General features: G+C 41.6%; 2 non-coding genes and 2 pseudogenes across 2 annotated transcripts; all 4 read left to right on the top strand.

Annotated features, from left to right (window-relative positions):
• Positions 1-5,570: 5,570 nt before the first annotated feature.
• LOC145986090 (U2 spliceosomal RNA) lies at positions 5,571-5,756 on the top strand. The gene has a single exon (XR_014441535.1). It is a non-coding gene; the product is annotated as a U2 spliceosomal RNA (small nuclear RNA).
• Positions 5,757-11,711: 5,955 nt separating this feature from the next.
• Positions 11,712-11,793, top strand: LOC145986100 (U2 spliceosomal RNA; annotated as a pseudogene).
• Positions 11,794-15,984: 4,191 nt separating this feature from the next.
• On the top strand, positions 15,985-16,176 carry LOC145986084 (U2 spliceosomal RNA). Its single transcript, XR_014441530.1, has one exon. It is a non-coding gene; the product is annotated as a U2 spliceosomal RNA (small nuclear RNA).
• A 1,128-nt stretch (positions 16,177-17,304) lies between these two features.
• Positions 17,305-17,446, top strand: LOC145986102 (U2 spliceosomal RNA; annotated as a pseudogene).
• Positions 17,447-20,958: the final 3,512 nt, after the last annotated feature.

Raw genomic sequence — 20,958 nt, forward strand, 5'->3', positions numbered from 1 at the left:
GATGAATTAAAGAGTGTCATCAGGCGTAAGATTCAACGAGAGCCAACAAATTTAGATATGGCAGACTATTTGAATGGTCGATTGGATGAACACTTTTCTAGGGATGGCGGCGACACAGCTTCCACTTGGTCGCAGTGTCGTAGGTCCTCTATGACACTGAAGAGGCGTCTCAACTTGGAATGGAGATTCAATGACATCAGGAACAATTTTGAAATTAAAATTGTTGATCTTTCTAGTGGAAATCCAATTATCATTGATGAAACCGCACGAGGTTTTCTCCAACCACGCTTGAGAAAGGCTATCCAAGACTCTTACCTTGCTAAATTAGTGAAGAAACCTGACCAGGGTAAAGTTATGGATGTTTCATCAGTCTCGTCGTATTCTAACCATTTTCTTAGTGAAGGAAAATATACAAGGTTCGCTGACTGGAGGTTTATCCATCAGGCAAGATTAGGAACTGTAAAACTCAATGGTACCACGCGTTATGGACATGGGGACAAGAGATGTAGAAGGTGTGGGTTTGCATCTGAGACTCTTCCCCATGTTCTTAACCATTGTAGACTTCACTCTGCAGCCTGGCAACGTAGACATAATGCAATACAAGATCGAGTCATTAAAGCTCTTGCATCTAAGCGCTACAATGTCAGTGTCAATAAAAGAGTGGAAGGGTGTAACAGCTTGCTCAGACCTGATCTTGTAATCAGATCTCCAGTTAGCAAAACATGCCATATCATCGACATAGCAGTACCCTTTGAAAATAGAAAGGAAGCATTAGAGGCGGTTCGGATGATTAAACAGCTAAAGTACGAACCGCTTGCTGATGAACTTGCTAGTCAGGGGTGGCGAGTCACCTGTGATGCCTTGGTAGTTGGAGCTCTGGGATCATGGGACCCAGCAAATGATAGTATCATTAGGGCTCTGGGTATTAGTGACAGGTATGCGGGCCTGATGAAAAAATTGATGGTAAGCGATACCATAAAATGGTCTCGCGACATATTCATTGAACATATCACCGGATCAAGGCAATACCAGGAGGCCTGAGTGGCGATGATAATTATATCAGACAAGAATTTGCTCAACTCGATTTAAGAAACTGGAGCTTACTTTGGCTCTACCAAATTCGCTATTATACTCTGAATTTGATACTATGTGTACGGTGAACCTTATTGAGTTATACGTTCACTGTTTTTTATTGTATTTAAAGTTAATATTTATGGCCTTTGAGTAATTTTGACAAGTGATTTAGATTGGTCACATTGACATTGATATGGAGTATTACTGATGGGATTTTTAATGAATGGTCTAATCATGTAATTGTGAACTGCCTAATTGCAATGGATTGAGATTTGTTATCTATTTCACCAATGCTTCTACTACAGGGAGGTTATTTCAGTCGTTCACCGCCAGCCTGTCGGCCGTTCAGCGGACTCTTCATGCAACAGGTCCCGGCAAATTGCGTTCAGGAAGTCCGTAACAGAAACCGCTTGTTTTGTAATGTTTCCACTTTTCACAATTACAGTTACAATTACAATTGAAATAAGCACGTACCTTGTCGCAAGGATGCTGTGTGTGTGTGTGTGTGTGGAAAAGGTGTCCTCCCAAATACAAATATTTCTGGCACCTTATTTCTGACAGAAAATCTTAGATTAGTCATCGCTACTTTATCCTCAGTTGTCGCGACAGCGCCGGCAGCTTATCGGGGGTTGGGTGAGTTGTCTGTCAGCCGCGAGAGGGCGCTTCATACTGCACGTGTCGGCAGTGATGCCAACCGTAGGGACATGTCCCTAAGCATAGGGACTTTTCACTAAATTTCTCCCGCGTAAGAACGTAGGGACAGATTGTGCCAAATGAGGGAAAACGTAGGTACTTTTTTCAATCTTGGTAAATGACATTTTATGAATTAGTTTATCTGGATACTTTAGCGAAGAGGAGAAAAAAGAACTAACTAACAAATCTCCATCAGAATTTTGAAACATGTTATCGGTTACCAAAAACTTTCAAGGCAAGTTCCTTTTTGAAAACATTTCCACTCTCGCGAAAATAGTGCTAACATTGCCACATTCTAAAGCAGAAACTGAAAGAATATTTTCAATGTTAAGTGATACAAAAACAAAAAAAGGGCCTCCCCGATGGCGCAGTGGTAGCGTCGTCGCCTTGTAATCAAGGGGTCCCGGGTTCGATACCCGTGGAGGCACAAGTGATTCGGATCCCACTTTAAACTGTAGGTCCAGTCCCGATTAGCCTTACTGTGCATAAAGTGGACTTAAAACACCAACTCAACTCAACAAAAACAAAAACGGGAAGTAAAATGGGACCAGAATTGTTAAAGACTGCAGGAAATACAGCATCACCAACCAACATCTATCTCTGCACAGCAGCAGCATGTATGACTTCAAATAACATAATCAACAGTAAACGACTCAACGTTATTCATTAGGGGTGTGCGGGATCCTTTACTTTAAAAAGTCGTTAATTCTCGACGTTTTCTGCCTTGTAAGTTTCTGGAACTTATCGAAAATTGTAAGTTTTTATTCTAGAAATGCAAAAACAATCACTTAAAGTGAAAATGACTTGTAAAATTCGAGATTTCCAGTGCTTCGGGAAATTTCGAACATTTCCCGTCCCGAAAATTTTCCGACTTGGTCGGGAAATTGCAAATTTTTCAGTCCCGAATGTCGGGATTTAAAAAAATTACCGTCCCGATCCCGTCCCGACCCAAAAAATTCTGTCCCGCACACCCCTATTATTCATTAAGGCAAGAATTTCCAATACCGGACCCTTCTGTAATTTCTATGCTACGTCTTATACTCACGAAATAATTATTCGTGATGATTTATCTCAAGTTAACATGTTGGGGTGAGGGGGAAAAAATGTTAATTAACGTGTAAAAGTTGTAAAATAAGCATTTCAATTCTCGCAATGATTCTCCGTATACAAGTATGGTAGCCATATTTGTTGATATGAACAAATTACAATTAGTTACGCTGTCTACAGCGTTGCCACACTGTTGATTTCATACTTGGAGAGCATGGATTGTATAAGAATAGCGGAAGAGAACAGTAAAAAAGTTGTTAATGTTATACAGATTGTTAGGTGGAGTGTGCAGGAGGGCTAATTAATAAACTTATTCATTTCAGTATATTGCCCAAAGAACATGCTTACATGTAACAGCGACAATCACGATGTAGAAGAACTGATTTGATTACAGGTAAATTTGGCAACATTACATCAATCATAAAATTGCAGGATACGAAAATGGCGTCTTCGATGATGTTAAAGTGATACGAAAAAAATATTTTTTATCGGTTCGTAATCACAATTACCGCAAAACCATTCAGGAATAGCCCCACTGAGCATTCTCGGTAAGGTTAGGTTAAGTTAGGTTAGGCAAGGCAAACATAGTTAAAATTTGGGCTCGAAAAACGGGTAGCCCAACAAACCATTGACGGATAGCCCCACGAACCATTCAGGTACAAAAAAGGTAAAGTGTTCCCCTGTGCATAGCACCACGCCATGAAGGCGTATAGGGGGTGTGAGGGTAACGCCCCACACTTTCTTGATCCGGTCGTGAGTGGGGGTGATGTGATCAGCATCACGCCCCTGACCGCCTTTACCCCCCAGGGTTTCCCCCAGGTACCCATGTTATTCGACGCTGGGTAGACGCCGGGTCCGCTTCCAGGTACGGTTAGGTTAAGTTAGGATAGGCAAATGTAAATTCGCTCCTTCATTAATTGTGGAAGCACCGAGCAGAAAGATTTGGTAAGTAAATGTGTATATTTTATCTTCTGTTTTGCATGCTCATGAGGTGATAATTTTTTTAGTCGCTTTACTTGGCGTAGGGACATTTGGTCAGTTGTAGGGACATTTTGACTACGTCTGTAGGGACATTGCCGAAAAATGGTTAGCAACACTGTCGGCTACCAGACTAGTCAGTGTACGTTCAAGTTCACTTCTGTTTGCGTTTATCAGTACGCGTGTTGTTTATACTGTGTTGCTACTCATGGCCAGTGCTTTATTGTGTGTTAATTGTTATTCATTCATTAGTTATGTCGTTAAACAAATATAGTCTTGAACAGAGAGTTTTTATGTACGATAATTACGTGAAAACGAATTCTTGCAGAAAAGTGGTCAGGGAATTACGATAGACCGGATCTCTTGAACCTAAGAAACGTGTTGTATTGCTGTTAAAGGAGGTCATTTTCAACATATCTTATAACACAGGAGGTTAGTGATCATCATTATTATTACTTTTAAATATCATTTTACGCTTTCGGTTTGCTTTATGCGCCGGGATGCTGTCTTCCCTTTCTGACAACTGACGATAAAGTAGCGATGTCTAATCTAAGATTTTCTGTCAGAAATAAGGTGCCAGAAATATTTGTATTTGGGAGGACACCTTTTCCACACACACACACACAGCATCCTTGCGACAAGGTACGTGCTTATTTCAATTGTAATTGTAACTGTAATTGTGAAAAGTGGAAACATTACAAAACAAGCGGTTTCTGTTACGGACTTCCTGAACGCAATTTGCCGGGACCTGTTGCATGAAGAGCCCGCTGAACGGCCGATACGCTGGCGGTGAACGACTGAAATAACCTCCCTGTAGAATGATTATCTAGGATGAGAAATTAGACTTTTTTATTCTTAAATGAGCTGTAATAATTATAAAAATCATTTTGCAATTAAGTTGTTAATTTGTTAAGCTGAACCTATTATTTTTTGAATTTGTTAATGTATATTCTGTGAATTTTTATGCTTATATGTACATAACATTTAAATTTGACACTATGATCTTTGATAAAAAAAAATATTAAATTGACTTGACCAAACTTGCTATCATAATTTGAACTCGCAACGGTGTGTATGGTGATCTTTATTAATTTATATGTACATTAATTCTATTGTGTTTTTATGATCTTTGATGTCATTTTGACAATCAACTTAAGTGAGCAATACTGATTTTGAAATGGAGTGTAATTGATGGAATTTTTTAATGAATCGTTTTAATCAGGTAATTATGATTCGCCTAATGGTAATAGACTAAAATCTGTTATCTATTTTATTTATGTTTTTTACATGAATGACTATTTAGGATATGTCACTGGACATTTCATTATTAAAAGAACTGTAATATACATAAGGAATTACTTTTGTGAATACAAGGATGATACCATGACAACGAAATTGGGTTAAAAATTTGTGCAATGTTACCTAATGAGATTGTAGCTCAATTTTACTCTGTTGCTCTCATTACTATACTTTACATCTGAAAATTTTAAATATTGTGATTCTTATTGGTTTATATGTGCATTGGTCCTATTGTATTTAAAATTGACATTTTTGGCCTTGTTCTTGAAGGGTCTTTTAATGCCATGTACTGTTTAATGTGACCTTCCAACTGTAACTGACTAAAACATTTATTATTGCCTGTCTTATCTATGTTTTTTGCAAGATCGGCCATCAAAGATGTACAGCTTATTATTTCATATTTTAAATGTATTGTAATCTAAAAACGAACGCCATCAATGATGTGCAATTTGTCTATTTTATATCTTAAATCTACTGTAATATGGAGCATTTTCTTGAATAAAAGTTTTAATCTGTTCTTATCAGCTTAATATCTGATACGACCTGCATTGCAGGTCCAGTATATTAAACTGATTTTTGGAAACAGGTGAGGCGGTCGTGGCTTGCCACACCCTCACCACCTGTCGGCCCGGCATTGCAGTACAGTCGGGAACGGCAGACCTTATCGAATGCAAAAAAAAACGATTTACCCAAAAATGTGTTTCATATTTTGGATTTGTGCAATGTTAATACATCGGATATTTAGTTGCCTACAGAACATGCGACATTTCCATTGAAAAGCTTATTCTACTTCTTTCACTTCCCTTTACGTCGCGTTACTACAATTTCGGATAATCGCGACGATGGATGGCAGGATGGAACACTTTCTATATTTACAACTTCCCTCTCTTCGTAACGCTTAACACTGACCATTCCAGCACAGAGGCTCGCCCACACATGAACCATATCCTCGATTTCTCTAGGTAATTTGCAATGTTCATTTGTCACTTTAGGTAAGGCGATTCACACATGCACACCTCAAATTGCCCTCTGTGTGCCTATCTTTCTTTCATATCACTTTTCTCCACAACCATTCGCAACGCTCAATACAGCGTCACAGCTTGTCTCCCGTTCGTTTAAACCCGTACCGAGGCATTCGCGGTGTGTGCAACGGGCACCTTTTGGTGGAACAATTTCGTTTCGCGAAATGTATCCACTTCTGCAATTTTACACGTTTTCCTCCTTATGTGGCCTCTTTTCTATTTCTGCAATACACACTTATATGAAAAGGTATTCCGTAAACCCACATGCGTTGCTTTTGAGTGGAAACGTTGTACACTGCGAAACGAGAGTCAAGTTGGGCCAATGCTACCTACATTCCCCGATGGGCGCATTTCATTCTATTTACTGCAATCCAGAAATATTAGCAGCTTGGGCGTCCAATGGCGGGAAACCAGTGACGACTCTACGATCGTGCGCCAGTGCGGGAAAATCCACGCTGCGCGAGGGAATTTCTCAGAGCACCGGAAACGGAACCTGTTTGCTAGCCATTGGTATAAGTACCTGGCCCTCAAAAAGTGTCACTCCAGATCACTTCCTTTCCTCACCCTGACAAATTGTGGTGCATATCGACAAATCTCACATATCAATTAAATGTGTCCTTCTGGGCTGCGTTTAAATACATGTTCACTTGTGATCAGAAATCTTGTGATAAATCTGCAGGGTCAACGGAACTGTGACTCCCACGGCCAGGTAAGCTGTTGTTCACGTTCATTTTGACACTTTTTGCAATGAAACCCACATCATGGAATCCGGGGAGGCCCAGTCCCCGGGAATCAAGGTGGAAACCTAACGGTGCCAACTGAAGCCTTGATTGTGCATCGCGACGCGACGCGTTGCGATGGATATAAATGGGAGCAACATTAGCGATACCTGTGCAGGAGCACAGAGAAAACACTTCCTGCCACCCATGGTAATGAAGCCGCCATTCGCTGGATCCATATCCACCGCCAAATTAGGAAAAGAAGAACGTCGCAGTTCTCAACAACATAGATCAACTTCTAATACAGAGAGCGATTCTGATCTACGATCGGGAACCTATGACGAACTACAATCCGATGAATCGGCCACTATGCAGAGACCCTTACGTTCGAGAGAATTCCTGAAGCACCCAGGGAACACCGGCAATCCGACTCCAATGGGACAACGACCACGAGACACGAGAAAATTGGGACACACACCACTTAAAGACCCGAAACGCCGCCGGAAACAGCGAGGCAAGAAAGAAGAAGAAGAAACAAAATCTGATGATGAGTCATTCCAACTGGTAGATCCACGTAAAGCAGCGAAAACACCATTCGCCCCGCAAACTCCGATCTTTACGACACCGAACCTATTCGATGACCTCCCAGTACAATGTGAGGGAACAACACCGGTTCCACTACAAAATTTCACTCAAACGGAGGGGACAGTCGAAGCAGACGGAGACAAGATGGATACAGAGGGAGCAACAGGCGGAGGGAGCCTACCATCACAAATGAAAAGCATTCCACCAATCTTCGTATATGGTATATCACATCCACATCAAATGGTTAGCAACATCTGCGCCCATTTAGAAGAACAACCGAGAGTAAGAGTCTCTGCACATTGCGTGAGAATCAACTCTAAGACAGAAAAAGATTTCCACACTATGGTAACAAGACTATCACTTAACAACATCGAATATGCGACAGGCCCACAAAAACAAGGAAAACCACTAAAGGTGGTGCTACGACTCCTTCCAATAGATCTCGACCCTGCATGGATCAAGGACGAGCTCCAATTATTAGGATTCCAGATTATATCTGTCAGCCAGCTGAAAAAGACTGACAACACAACAAACATCAGAAAAAAGATGCCGTTATATCTGGTTAACATCCAAAGAACATCCTCAGCCTCCACGATATATCAACAGGAGTATATTAGCCTTTACAGAATGACGGTGGAACCGTACAGAACGCCAGATGTACTTCAATGCTTCAAATGTCAACGATTAGGGCATCCTTCGGCTCTTTGCAAAGCACGTCCCCGATGTGTAAAATGCACAGGACCACATGATGCTCGTGAATGCCCAAAAAAGGACAGAAAGCTGCCTGCCAAATGTGTAAACTGCGGTGGGGAGCATCCGGCCAACTATAGAGGTTGCAGAATTTTTCACCGAAAGGAGTCATCGACACTCAGAAGCACTGCCACCGTAAACAACTTGGGAAGACCTTCAATACAGAACACCATACAACGTCCAAGCACGTCCGCCTCACAACCACAGCCAGCTGCATCAACTACAGCAACATCCACTTCCACATACGCAGGAAGGGTCCCAAGAGTGTCGCAACTTCCATCTAGGCCGACACCCCCCACAACTTCTCCAACCTTGGGACAAGGTATCCAATCCTTGATAGACCTGGCTGCATCATGGAATTTACAAAGGATTTGGCAACATGTGTCCAAGGGGTTACAAAAGCTGGCAACCGCAGGGTCTGGCATGACAATGGTATCGATACTAATAGAGACACTCCTAGACATGCAACGAGATGGCTGCTTTTAGTCGTCGAAACTTCCTAAAACAGATCACCATCCTGGTATTCAATGCAGATGGCATAATGAAAAAAACACTGGAATTTCAACATTTCATTCAACGACACAAGATTGACATAGCACTGATCAATGAGACTCATCTCAAACCACATCACAGCTGGAAGATGGCCAATTATAGACAGTTCCGACTGGACCGACGGGGACAACTCAAAGGGGGACTCCTTATACTAATGAGAAGAGGAATCGCAGCAACACAGATTGCCACACCACCTACAACTTCCATCGAAACACTGGCTGTGAAAGTCAAAACAGAAGCCATGGACCTGATATTAGTGGCCGCTTACAAATCACCCAGCATACCATTGGATGGTAACGATATCATCAAATTGGACAACATGGGACCAAACATGGTGGTGGGAGGCGACTTAAACGCAAAACATCCATCATGGTTCTCAAGGACTTCCAACACAGCTGGGAATACATTATATAATAGGATCCAAGATACAGATTTCCATATTATGGCACCAAAAGAACCCACATTTTATCCACGTAACGGAGGTCTCCCAGATGTCTTAGATGTTCTTCTTCTGAAAGGAGTTGGCACCAGTACTGCACCCTATGCGGTCCCCGAACTAACTTCGGATCATCTTCCAATAATAGCATCGTTGGCTCAAGGTATCTACTGCCAACGATTCCAGACACTGCAGCAATCTACCACCAACTGGAATCAATACCGACAGGAAACTCATGCCGAGATCGACCCCAGAATACACCTCCATTCGCCCAGGGACATTGATCTAGCTGTCATCAAATTCACGCACATTGTAACGAAGGCTTGGTATAAAGCGACTTCATACAGCAATGAACCTGCAGTATCAAGGGAGACACCGATGCTAACTATTCTAATTCACCTGGCTAGATGGACCCGAAGAAGATGGCAACGATCCAGAGCTCCAACACACAAGGCTGATTGGATGATGGTCCAAAAACAACTACACAACTACCTTCTCCGTGATAGAATGGATAGATGGGATCATACATTAAGGCATCTTTCTCCGATGGACACTTCCTTCTGGAAGCTAGCCAGAACATTGCAGAACAAGAACACCATGGCAGCCCCAGTACTACGAACTGGAGCAGAACACGTAATGGATCCAGATAAGCAGGTTGATATGATGGCTGATCACTTTTACGCATCCTTTGTCCCCCATCACCACCTCCGGGACAAAGACACGGAACAAGTGGTAAAAGAAGGACTTGACGAACTGAAAAGCCTACCTAGGAGATTGGATGTACATCATGTCACCCCACGTGAGGTGGCAGCAGCAGCCAAGCAAATGAAAACCAAATCAGCACCGGGGATTGATAAGATCCCGTCAGCGGCCTTAAAGAATCTCACCAGAAAAGGCACGGTTTTCCTGGCAAGACTGTTCACAGATATACTGAAGATCGGGTATTTCCCAAAGGATTGGAAACTAGCAAATATCATTGCAATTCCCAAACCCGGCAAAAATCCAGAACTACCAACGAACTATAGGCCAATTAGCCTCCTGTCACATCTAGCCAAATTATTCGAACGTGTCTTGCGAAAAAGACTCACGGACTTTTGTGAAGAACATCACATCATTCCCAATCACCAGTTTGGATTTAGAACCCAACATGGAACAGTCGATCAACTCCTACGAGTAGTGGACAATATTGCCGTGCAGATGGATCGTAAACAACGGGTCCTGGGAATATTCATGGACGTCCACAAAGCCTTTGACAGTGTCTGGCACGCTGGTCTTCTCTACAAACTCTACAATATGAAGCTCCCGATCAGCTATTGCAAAATCCTAGCCAACTACCTACTCGGAAGATCCTTCACGGTTACCTTCAACGGAAAACGATCTGAAAGAAGACCAGTAAGAGCAGGAGTCCCCCAGGGTTCAGTTTTATCTCCACTCCTCTACGCCATTTACACAGCTGATATCCCTCAACCTAACAAAGGAATCATCGCTACATACGCCGATGATACTGCCATCTTTGGATGGAGCAGAAGACTCCTTCCAAGTATGCAAGCTATTCAGAAATACCTCCAAACTTTCGAGGTATGGGCACGGAAATGGAGGATAAACATCAATCCTGAGAAAAGTCAGGCCATAGAATTTGGACTCGGTCCTTCCACCGGAAAGATAAACATCCAGCTCTTCGGGAAAGCAATTCCTAGCACAACATCCGTCACATACCTAGGAGTGACATTGGATCGTCATCTCACCTTCGGCCAACATACCGAGAAGATGGCCAACCGAGCAAAACAACGTATTGGATACTTATATCCAATACTTAGTTCGCCCGTTCTCCAACTAGAAGCCAGAATCCATGTATATAGGATGATGATCCGGCCTATATTACTGTATGCAGGACCAGTGTGGAAGCAGATGGCCCATATCCATCATCGCAAAATCCAAGTGGTGCAAAATAGAGCCCTTAGAGCTATAGGACACTACCCAAGAACAACCCGAATACAACAAATGCACGAAGATTTGGAGTGCTCACCTCTCATGGAAGCTCTTCACTCAGCTCAAGCAAAACTTTGGAGGAAAATCCAAGTTCATCCAAATCCACTCATCAAAGATATCGGAAAATCGAGGCCCCGTCGGAACATTGTGCGCCTACCTCGACCATAACAATAAAGACCACAAGACATATTCTTCCAGACATTGGAAGTACTATACAAGAAACAAACACATACCTGTTTGTTTACAGATACACAGAACGGAAAAATCAGAATTCCAGATAACATAACTATGTAAAATATTCATGTCGTACTGTACACAGTACACTATATGTATTTGTATTTTGTTATTGTATTGTAGTAGTTAGAATTGTATTTGTCCGGAAATATTGTCGAGTAACTCCCCTAGCGACAGCTGCGGGGGACTTTGTCAAAAATCCTGTAAAGAAAAGTATGTATATGTAATTACAATTGTGATTGAAAAATGAGATATCAGCCAAATAAAGATTGATGCTGAAGCAAGCAAAGCGACCTGTCAATGAACCAAACCAAAAAAAAAACCATGAAACCCATCGCTTCTCGGCCTTTTGGCTAAGATCAAAGTGTAGTATCTGTATCTGTATCTGTATCTGAAATAAAGCTAACCAACTTCCAATCCCATTGGTTGACATTGCTGAGAGAGGCTGTTGATTTTGAAGACTTTGAGGTGACTGTCGATGGACTTATATTGGCTATGAAACCCAAGTCAAATGAAATTAATCAGCCTCAAAATAATAACAACAGCAGTAGGTCTACTCATACCAGCTATGTACACCCGAGAGCTAATCCTTCTGCCCAAAGATCCAACATTAGAGACGGAAGGTTTAATCGGCGTAATAATGGCCCTAGATTTGATGCTCAGAAGGCTTCCAAAATACAAAAATTATTTAGAGTGAACAAAAAGAAAGCGGTTAACTCCATCCTAAATCAATCCTCACAATATTGTGAGGTAGAAGCTGCCGAGATTCAGAAGCACTTTGAAGATCTCTTTAAAAGTAAAAGGATGGTTAATCTGGACTTACCTGATAATTTAAACTCAGAAGAAGGTAATGAGCCGTCTGACGAGGGTGAGGAAGTGTGTGACGATAACAATGACATGTCTCTCAGACCAATTACTTGCGATGAAGTTAGAAAAAGACTTGGTAAAACTGCAAATACCAGTCCTGGGCCTGATGGGGTTTCTTATGCTGCTCTGAAGAAGTATGATTCGGGCTGTATTGTACTGACATACATCTTTAATAGATGTCTGAACGCGAATCGTATTCCTGCCAGCTGGAAGAAATCAAACACGGTATTAGTTTACAAAAAGGGTGATAAGCAGATCTTGGATAATTGGCGTCCGATTACACTTGGCAACACCATTTCGAAACTTTATGCTGGTGTCATTTCAGATCGAATTTCTCAATTCTGTGAAAGGAATGAAATTCTCTCAGGTGTTCAGAAAGGGTTTCGGCCTTATGAGGGATGTGTTGAGCATAACTTCATTATACAGGCTGCTATCAATGACGCACGGAGAAATAACAAAGAGGTGGTGGTAGCTTGGCTCGACTTGGCGAATGCCTTTAACTCGGTCCCTCATAAGCACATCCTAGATAGCCTACGTAAATTTGGTTTTCCTGATCGTATCTTAACTATCATTAAGGATATGTACTCTAATTCTACCACTCGAATTAGAAGTAGTACTGGGTATACCAAGGACATTCCAATCTCTGCTGGGGTTAAACAGGGCTGTCCTCTTAGCCCTGTCCTTTTTAATATCGCTATGGAGTCTATTATTAGTCAGTTAACTTCTGTTAGTGACTCTCATGGCTACAAACTTCTTGGTGACTCATACTCATGTTTAGCATATGCCGACGACCTAGTCGTCATTGCTAAATCATCCGCTTTGATGCAGGAATTGCTAACCGTAGCTCATAAAACAGCTGATTCCATCGGTTTGAAGTTTAAACCTCCAAAATGCGCATCATTACATGTCAACTGTAAAGGTAAAAGAAGAGTAGAGGGTTCTACTTTTCTCCTTGGAGGTAACCCTATGAGGGTTCTGAAGGAGGGGGAAATATATTGCTATTTGGGAATCCCGGCAGGTTTCAAATCAAATTCAAGTCCGGATGAAACCCTAATTAAAGCCACGGAAGACCTGCAGAAAATAGATGTTAGTCTTCTTGCCCCGTGGCAAAAAATTGATGCAATAAGGTCCTTCATTTTGCCTCGCTTTCAGCATTCTCTTAGGGGTTCACTTATAATGAAAAAGAACTTCAGAGAAATTGACTCGGCTTTGAAGCGACTGGTTAAGAAGTGGCTTAACTTGCCAGCTCGGGCTAGTCCCGAAATAGTTTTTATGTCCACGGATAAGGGTGGTGCTGGCATTCTGCCCCTGAGTGAACTGGTTGATATTTCGAGCATTGTCCGTGCATATAGATTGCTGACGACTCCTGATGTGAATGTCCAAAGAGTGGCATTGGGTGAATTGAAGAGTGTGGTAAGAAGGAAAATTAGGAAGGATCCCTCATGGTCTGAGTTGACTGATTACTTGAATGGCAGGAATGATGAGGAGTTTTCCAGAGATGGAGGTGATACTTCTTCTACCTGGTCCTACTGCAGAAAGTCAACTGTGTTACTGAAGAAGCAATTCAACATTGAATGGTCGTTCAATAACAACAGAAATTCCCTGGAGATTAGATTTACTTGTCCCTCTAGTGGAAACAAAATAATTGTTGATGAATCTTCACGTGGCTATTTACAATCAATGCTCAGAAAAGCTGCTCAAGAGTTTTACTTGGTTAAAATCAAAAAGAAGCCTGACCAAGGAAAAGTAATGGACATTTCTTCAGCCTCCTACTTCTCCAATCACTTTGTTAGGGAGGGTAAATATACCCGCTTTGCAGATTGGAGATTTATACACCAGGCTCGTCTGGGAACCGTAAAATTAAATGGTACTACTAGATACGGACAAGGAGATAAAAGGTGTAGGCGATGTGGGTACGCTGTCGAAACTTTGCCTCATGTGATCAACCACTGCAGACTTCATTCTGCTGCATGGCAGCTGCGCCACAATGCAATTCAAGAGCGTATAGCTAAAGCGATTGCATCCAAATTCTCCATCATTAATATTAATAAAAGAGTTGAGGGGTGCAATAGCACACTAAGGCCTGACATAGTTGCATATTCTAATGAGAAAAAGACGTGTCACATTGTGGATGTAGCTGTACCATTTGACAACAGGAAGGAATCTCTTGAAGCTGTTCGAATGCTTAAACAACTAAAATACGAATCGCTTGCTGACCAACTTATTGCAAAAGGGTGGCGGGTCACATGTGATGCTCTAGTTGTTGGAGCCCTTGGAACATGGGACCCGGCCAACGATAGTATTATTAGAGCATTGGGCATTAGTGATCGATACTCAGGCCTAATGAAGAGGCTTATTGTGAGCGACACTATTAAATGGTCCAGGGATATTTTTATTGAGCATATAACAGGGGCTAGACAGTACTAAGATTTTACCTTCCTACCTGTTGAACTCTTGAAGTATAATTACTGACGATTTCATTAACTGGTGACTTGTTTTGTGTAAGTAGTAGTAGAGTGACTTTACCAGTCTTAAACCTGATATGACCTATATCCTACCGAGCATGTTACCGGGAAGCTGTAATATTGGACTGGCCCTGTAGGATATTAATGTTAGCCTTTTGTTTTATCTTGGCCAATCGGTTATTAATGAATTATATGCTAATAAATGTAAATTAGCTATATTTTAAATATTGTAAGCGGCCTTACTGATTAAGGGTTGTTTGAATATTTCAAAGTAGTGGACCTATAACTTTTATATAATTTTAATTATAATTTAACGTTTGTATATTATTATATGTCCATGGCATGATTGAATTTTATTTGGTTAAAGGCCACTATATTCATTTAATTATTGGATTATATTCTGCTCAAAGTCTATGCAACTGCAAATCATATTGTATTTTATTTGTTTTTCGGTGTCTTTGAGTTTATTGTCTACTTGTGAATTTCCACTTATTGTGTTATAAATGAATTGTATGCAATGAATGCAAATTTACTTTATTTAATGATGTAAACTGGCTTTATGATGAACAGTCGTATGATTATTGTATTTTAAATTGAGTGATCCTATATCATAGGATGGAGGATAGTCATTTACTAATGGCTCTGTAATTATTGTATGTCAAACTAAGTAGAGTTATTATCGTGATTATACGTTACTTAATATTCTGGATTAATTTTTTAGAAATATATTCACCTGACACATGACTCTTATGGTTATCATACGGCCAATTTGTTATGTATATGGTCCCGCAACGATATATCTAATGCTGTACACTTATGCAATTGCTAAATCTTATTGGTCTTAACTTGCCTTTAGTGTTTTTGAATATTTGATCTAAGGTTGAAGTCTCACTTGCTTATTTTATGGTTGTATCTTATGAGATTATTTAGTATAGCATACGTTGTCATCTTTGAAGATTGGCAAATTTAACTCCTAGTTGTAGTGGGGTTAATGTTCATATGTTAAATTTGAACTATTTAAGCGTATGAGGCATAAACTCAAATGGTTTATGAATATTTAGCGATACTCATATTGGTTATACTGGATATGTTATGAATTGATGACGTAGTTAATGAACTTGAACTTGATCTTCTAATTCAATAATTGATTTGTATTTTACAATACCTGATTTTGATTGGATTTTATAACTCTGTTCTAATATAATGTCTATACTGCCAGCTAAGGCTGTGCAACTTGAAATCTCATTTTAAAATAAGTGAGCTGTACATTCTGAACTTCGTTCAGCATTTTCTGTAATAAAGTTTTTTTTTATCTGTTCTTATCAGCTTAATATCTGATACGACCTGCATTGCAGGTCCAGTATATTAAACTGATTTTTGGAAACAGGTGAGGCGGTCGTGGCTTGCCACACCCTCACCACCTGTCGGCCCGGCATTGCAGTACAGTCGGGAACGGCAGACCTTATCGAATGCAAAAAAAAAAAAAAAAAAAAAAAACGATTTACCCAAAAATGTGTTTCATATTTTGGATTTGTGCAATGTTAATACATCGGATATTTAGTTGCCTACAGAACATGCGACATTTCCATTGAAAAGCTTATTCTACTTCTTTCACTTCCCTTTACGTCGCGTTACTACAATTTCGGATAATCGCGACGATGGATGGCAGGATGGAACATTTTCTATATTTACAACTTCCCTCTCTTCGTAACGCTTAACACTGACCACTCCAGCACAGAGGCTCGCCCACACATGAACCATATCCTCGATTTCTCTAGGTAATTTGCAATGTTCATTTGTCACTTTAGGTAAGGCGATTCACACATGCACACCTCAAATTGCCCTCTGTGTGCCTATCTTTCTTTCATATCACTTTTCTCCACAACCATTCGCAACGCTCAATACAGCGTCACAGCTTGTCTCCCGTTCGTTTAAACCCGTACCGAGGCATTCGCGGTGTGTGCAACGGGCACCTTTTGGTGGAACAATTTCGTTTCGCGAAATGTATCCACTTCTGCAATTTTACACGTTTTCCTCCTTATGTGGCCTCTTTTCTATTTCTGCAATACACACTTATATGAAAAGGTATTCCGTAAACCCACATGCGTTGCTTTTGAGTGGAAACGTTGTACACTGCGAAACGAGAGTCAAGTTGGGCCAATGCTACCTACATTCCCCGATGGGCGCATTTCATTCTATTTACTGCAATCCAGAAATATTAGCAGCTTGGGCGTCCAATGGCGGGAAACCAGTGACGACTCTACGATCGTGCGCCAGTGCGGGAAAATCCACGCTGCGCGAGGGAATTTCTCAGAGCACCGGAAACGGAACCTGTTTGCTAGCCATTGGTATAAGTACCTGGCCCTCAAAAAGTGTCACTCCAGATCACTTCCTTTCCTCACCCTGACAAATTGTGGTGCATATCGACAAATCTCACATATCAATTAAATGTGTCCTTCTGGGCTGCGTTTAAATACATGTTCACTTGTGATCAGAAATCTTGTGATAAATCTGCAGGGTCAACGGAACTGTGACTCCCACGGCCAGGTAAGCTGTTGTTCACGTTCATTTTGACACTTTTTGCAATGAAACCCATCGCTTCTCGGCCTTTTGGCTAAGATCAAAGTGTATTTGGTTAAAGGCCACTATATTCATTTAATTATTGGATTATATTCTGCTCAAAGTCTATGCAACTGCAAATCATATTGTATTTTATTTGTTTTTCGGTGTCTTTGAGTTTATTGTCTACTTGTGAATTTCCACTTATTGTGTTATAAATGAATTGTATGCAATGAATGCAAATTTACTTTATTTAATGATGTAAACTGCCTTTATGATGAACAGTCGTATGATTATTGTATTTTAAATTGAGTGATCCTATATCATAGGATGGAGGATAGTCATTTACTAATGGCTCTGTAATTATTGTATGTCAAACTAAGTAGAGTTATTATCGTGATTATACGTTACTTAATATTCTGGATTAATTTTTTAGAAATATATTCACCCGACACATGACTCTTATGGTTATCATACGGCCAATTTGTTATGTATATGGTCCCGCAACGATATATCTAATGCTGTACACTTATGCAATTGCTAAATCTTATTGGTTTTAACTTGCCTTTAGTGTTTTTGAATATTTGATCTAAGGTTGAAGTCTCGCTTGCTTATTTTATGGTTGTATCTTATGAGATTATTTAGTATAGCATACGTTGTCATCTTTGAAGATTGACAAATTTAACTCCTAGTTGTAGTGGGGTTAATGTTCATATGTTAAATTTGAACTATTTAAGCGTATGAGGCATAAACTCAAATGGTTTATGAATATTTAGCGATACTCATATTGGTTATACTGGATATGTTATGAATTGATGACGTAGTTAATGAACTTGAACTTGATCTTCTAATTCAATAATTGATTTGTATTTTACAATACCTGATTTTGATTGGATTTTATAACTCTGTTCTAATATTATGTCTATACTGCCAGCTAAGGCTGTGCAACTTGAAATCTCATTTTAAAATAGGTGAGCTGTATATTCTGAACTTCGTTCAGCATTTTCTGTAATAAAGTTTTTTTTATCTGTTCTTATCAGCTTAATTATTAATAACGGGCTACACTTTGATATTTTTTGGCATATACTTAAAAGAGACGGGCCTTGGCTGAACAGTCTCTAACTGCGTATTTTTTGTCTTTTAGCTTATATTCGTGTTTTCTCTGTTATAGTACTTGAAGAAAAGTTGACTGCCATTCAGCAGGTGCCAGCCCTCATCTCGCCGAAATACTCCAGAGGCGTACCATCCAGCGGAGATCCAGCCCCCGTTCTTCCGAGGTTCCAGAGGCGAGCTGGCCCTGACTGGTAGAGGTGGACTGCCATCCAGCAGGGAACCAGCCCCTGTCCCGCCGAAGCTCCTGAGGCGTACCATCCAGCGGGGATCCAGCCCCCGTTCTTCCGAGGTTCCAGAGGCGTGCTGAGGCGTACCATCCAGCGGGTATCCAGCCCCCGTTCTTCCGAGGTTCCAGAGGCGTGCTGAGGCGTACCATCCAGCGGGGTTCCAGCCCCTGTGCCGCCGAAGCTCCAGGGGCGTACCATCCAGCGGGGATTCAGCCCCCGTTCTTCCGAGGTTCCAGAGGTGTGCTGAGGCGTACCATCCAGCGGGGAACCAGCACCCGTATCGCCGAAGCTCTGGAGGAGTACCATCCAGCAGGGAACCAGCCCCTGTCCCGCCGAAGCTCCTGAGGCGTACCATCCAGCGGGGATCCAGCCCCCGTTCTTCCGAGATTCCAGAGGCGTGCTGAGGAGTACCATCCAGCGGGGTTCCAGCCCCTGTGCCGCCGAAGCTCCAGGGGCGTTCCATCCAGCGGGGATTCAGCCCCCGTTCTTCCGAGGTTTCAGAGGCGTGCTGAGGCGTACCATCCAGCGGGGAACCAGCACCCGTATCGCCGAAGCTCTGGAGGAGTACCATCCAGCAGGGAGCCAGCCCCCGTTTCGCCGAAGTTTCAGGGACGTGCCAGCCCCTGATAGGAGGGGTGGACTGCCATCCGGCGGGGAGCCAGCTCCGACCATAGGAGGTGGACTGCGATCCAGTGAGGAGCCAGTCCGTGTCATTCTGGGGTGTGTTGCCTAGGTCTGGGGCATACCAGCGAAGGCCGCTTCCAGCAGTGAACTTGCCCTGTCAAGAGATTTGGCCTCTGTTACCTTGAAGACTGCAGCGGGACTTAATGGCGGACTGGACCGGACCGATGATGAAGATCCCATCTTTAAGAGCGGGTATAGTTATCGTTTATAACTAAGAACTATAATATTCTTATTTTGTTGTTCTAATATGTCTGTTAGCTCGTGTCGATCAACAATGGAAGAGGATAGTGTGATTCTTGAAATTCCTCTTCCTTCTACATTTAAATGCACCAAATGCTTTACTAATATTGCTAGTGGCTCTGCCAAAAGGGGTACCTTCGGTGAATATAAAACTCACAATGACCTATATAAACATGTCAAAAAATACCATAAAGGTACTTTGCTGACCTTTAAATGTTCGAAATGTGGGTTACTATTTGACTTATTAAAACAAGGAAAATCACACTTTAAGGTCTGTAAAAGCTCATGTGAAGAGTGTGTTAGTGATAGTCCCCTAGGTGTAGTTGAAGATTTGGTAGTCGAGAATAATGTGACTATTAATGATACTTTAAGCATTACGGGTAATAAAAGCTATGTAGGGATGATCAACGGAAGCTTACTGTTTGAGGACAATAACGAGTTCTTGACTGTTAATGACGATGACGATAACCCGTCTGATACTCATTTGCTTGACAAGGAGAATTTAGTTGTTGCCACCTCTACCCCTATCCCAATTCAAGTTACCGGGATCGAAGGCAATAGCAAAGATATTGCGTTGTGGAGTCGTCCTCTGGACTCTAGTAAACTGGTGACCATCCCAGAAGCCCAGGACATCAGTGATGCTCAGCTGGATGGCTACCTTTCGGACTCTCTAGAGGGACCCATCATCCAGTCGGACCCCAACCCACCAGAATTGAGGCAAGTCACTTATAACGACCATGATGTAGAAACCACGAGTAGCGGAGTTAGGGTCAATGGTGAAAATTTCAGGATTATAAATGAAACATTTGGTTCTAGTACGGATTATGTTTATCCTGATGACTCTAACAATGTGCCTCCCTTTAATGCCCCAGGTGCTCAGACTTACACTGTTGAAGAGACCGGTTTGATTGATTTAGAGTTGGATGTTGTGACCAACTGGGTTTCATCTAGTAATAATTTGGGCTCTAATCAGTGCTCCGAGAGGGCGCATGATATGGATCAGCTGGATGGCTGCCTCTCTGACTCTCTAGAGGGACCCATCATCCAGTCGGACCCCAACCCATCAGAATTGAGGCAAGTCACTTATAACGATCATAATGTAGAAACCACGAGTAGTGGAGTTAGGGTCAATGGTGAAAAGTTCAGGATTATAAATGAAACATTTGGTTCTAGTACGGATAATGTTTATCCTGATGACTCTAACAATGTGTCTCCCTTTAATGCCTCTGGTGTTCAGACTTATACTGTTGAAGAGACCGGTTTGATTGATATAGAGTTGGATGTTGTGACCAACCGGGTCTCATCTAGTAATAATTTGGGCTCTAATCAGTGTTCCGAGAGGGCGCTTGATATGGATTTGAACCTCTCTCTCTCCCCTCTAGCTAATTCTTCACAGGCCACTGCTATTGATCAGACTTTACAGGG

The sequence above is a fragment of the Lepisma saccharinum genome, chromosome 3 (genome assembly GCF_977018435.1).
Source record: "Lepisma saccharinum chromosome 3, izLepSacc3.1, whole genome shotgun sequence".
In the NCBI taxonomy this organism is placed as follows: domain Eukaryota; kingdom Metazoa; phylum Arthropoda; class Insecta; order Zygentoma; family Lepismatidae; genus Lepisma; species Lepisma saccharinum.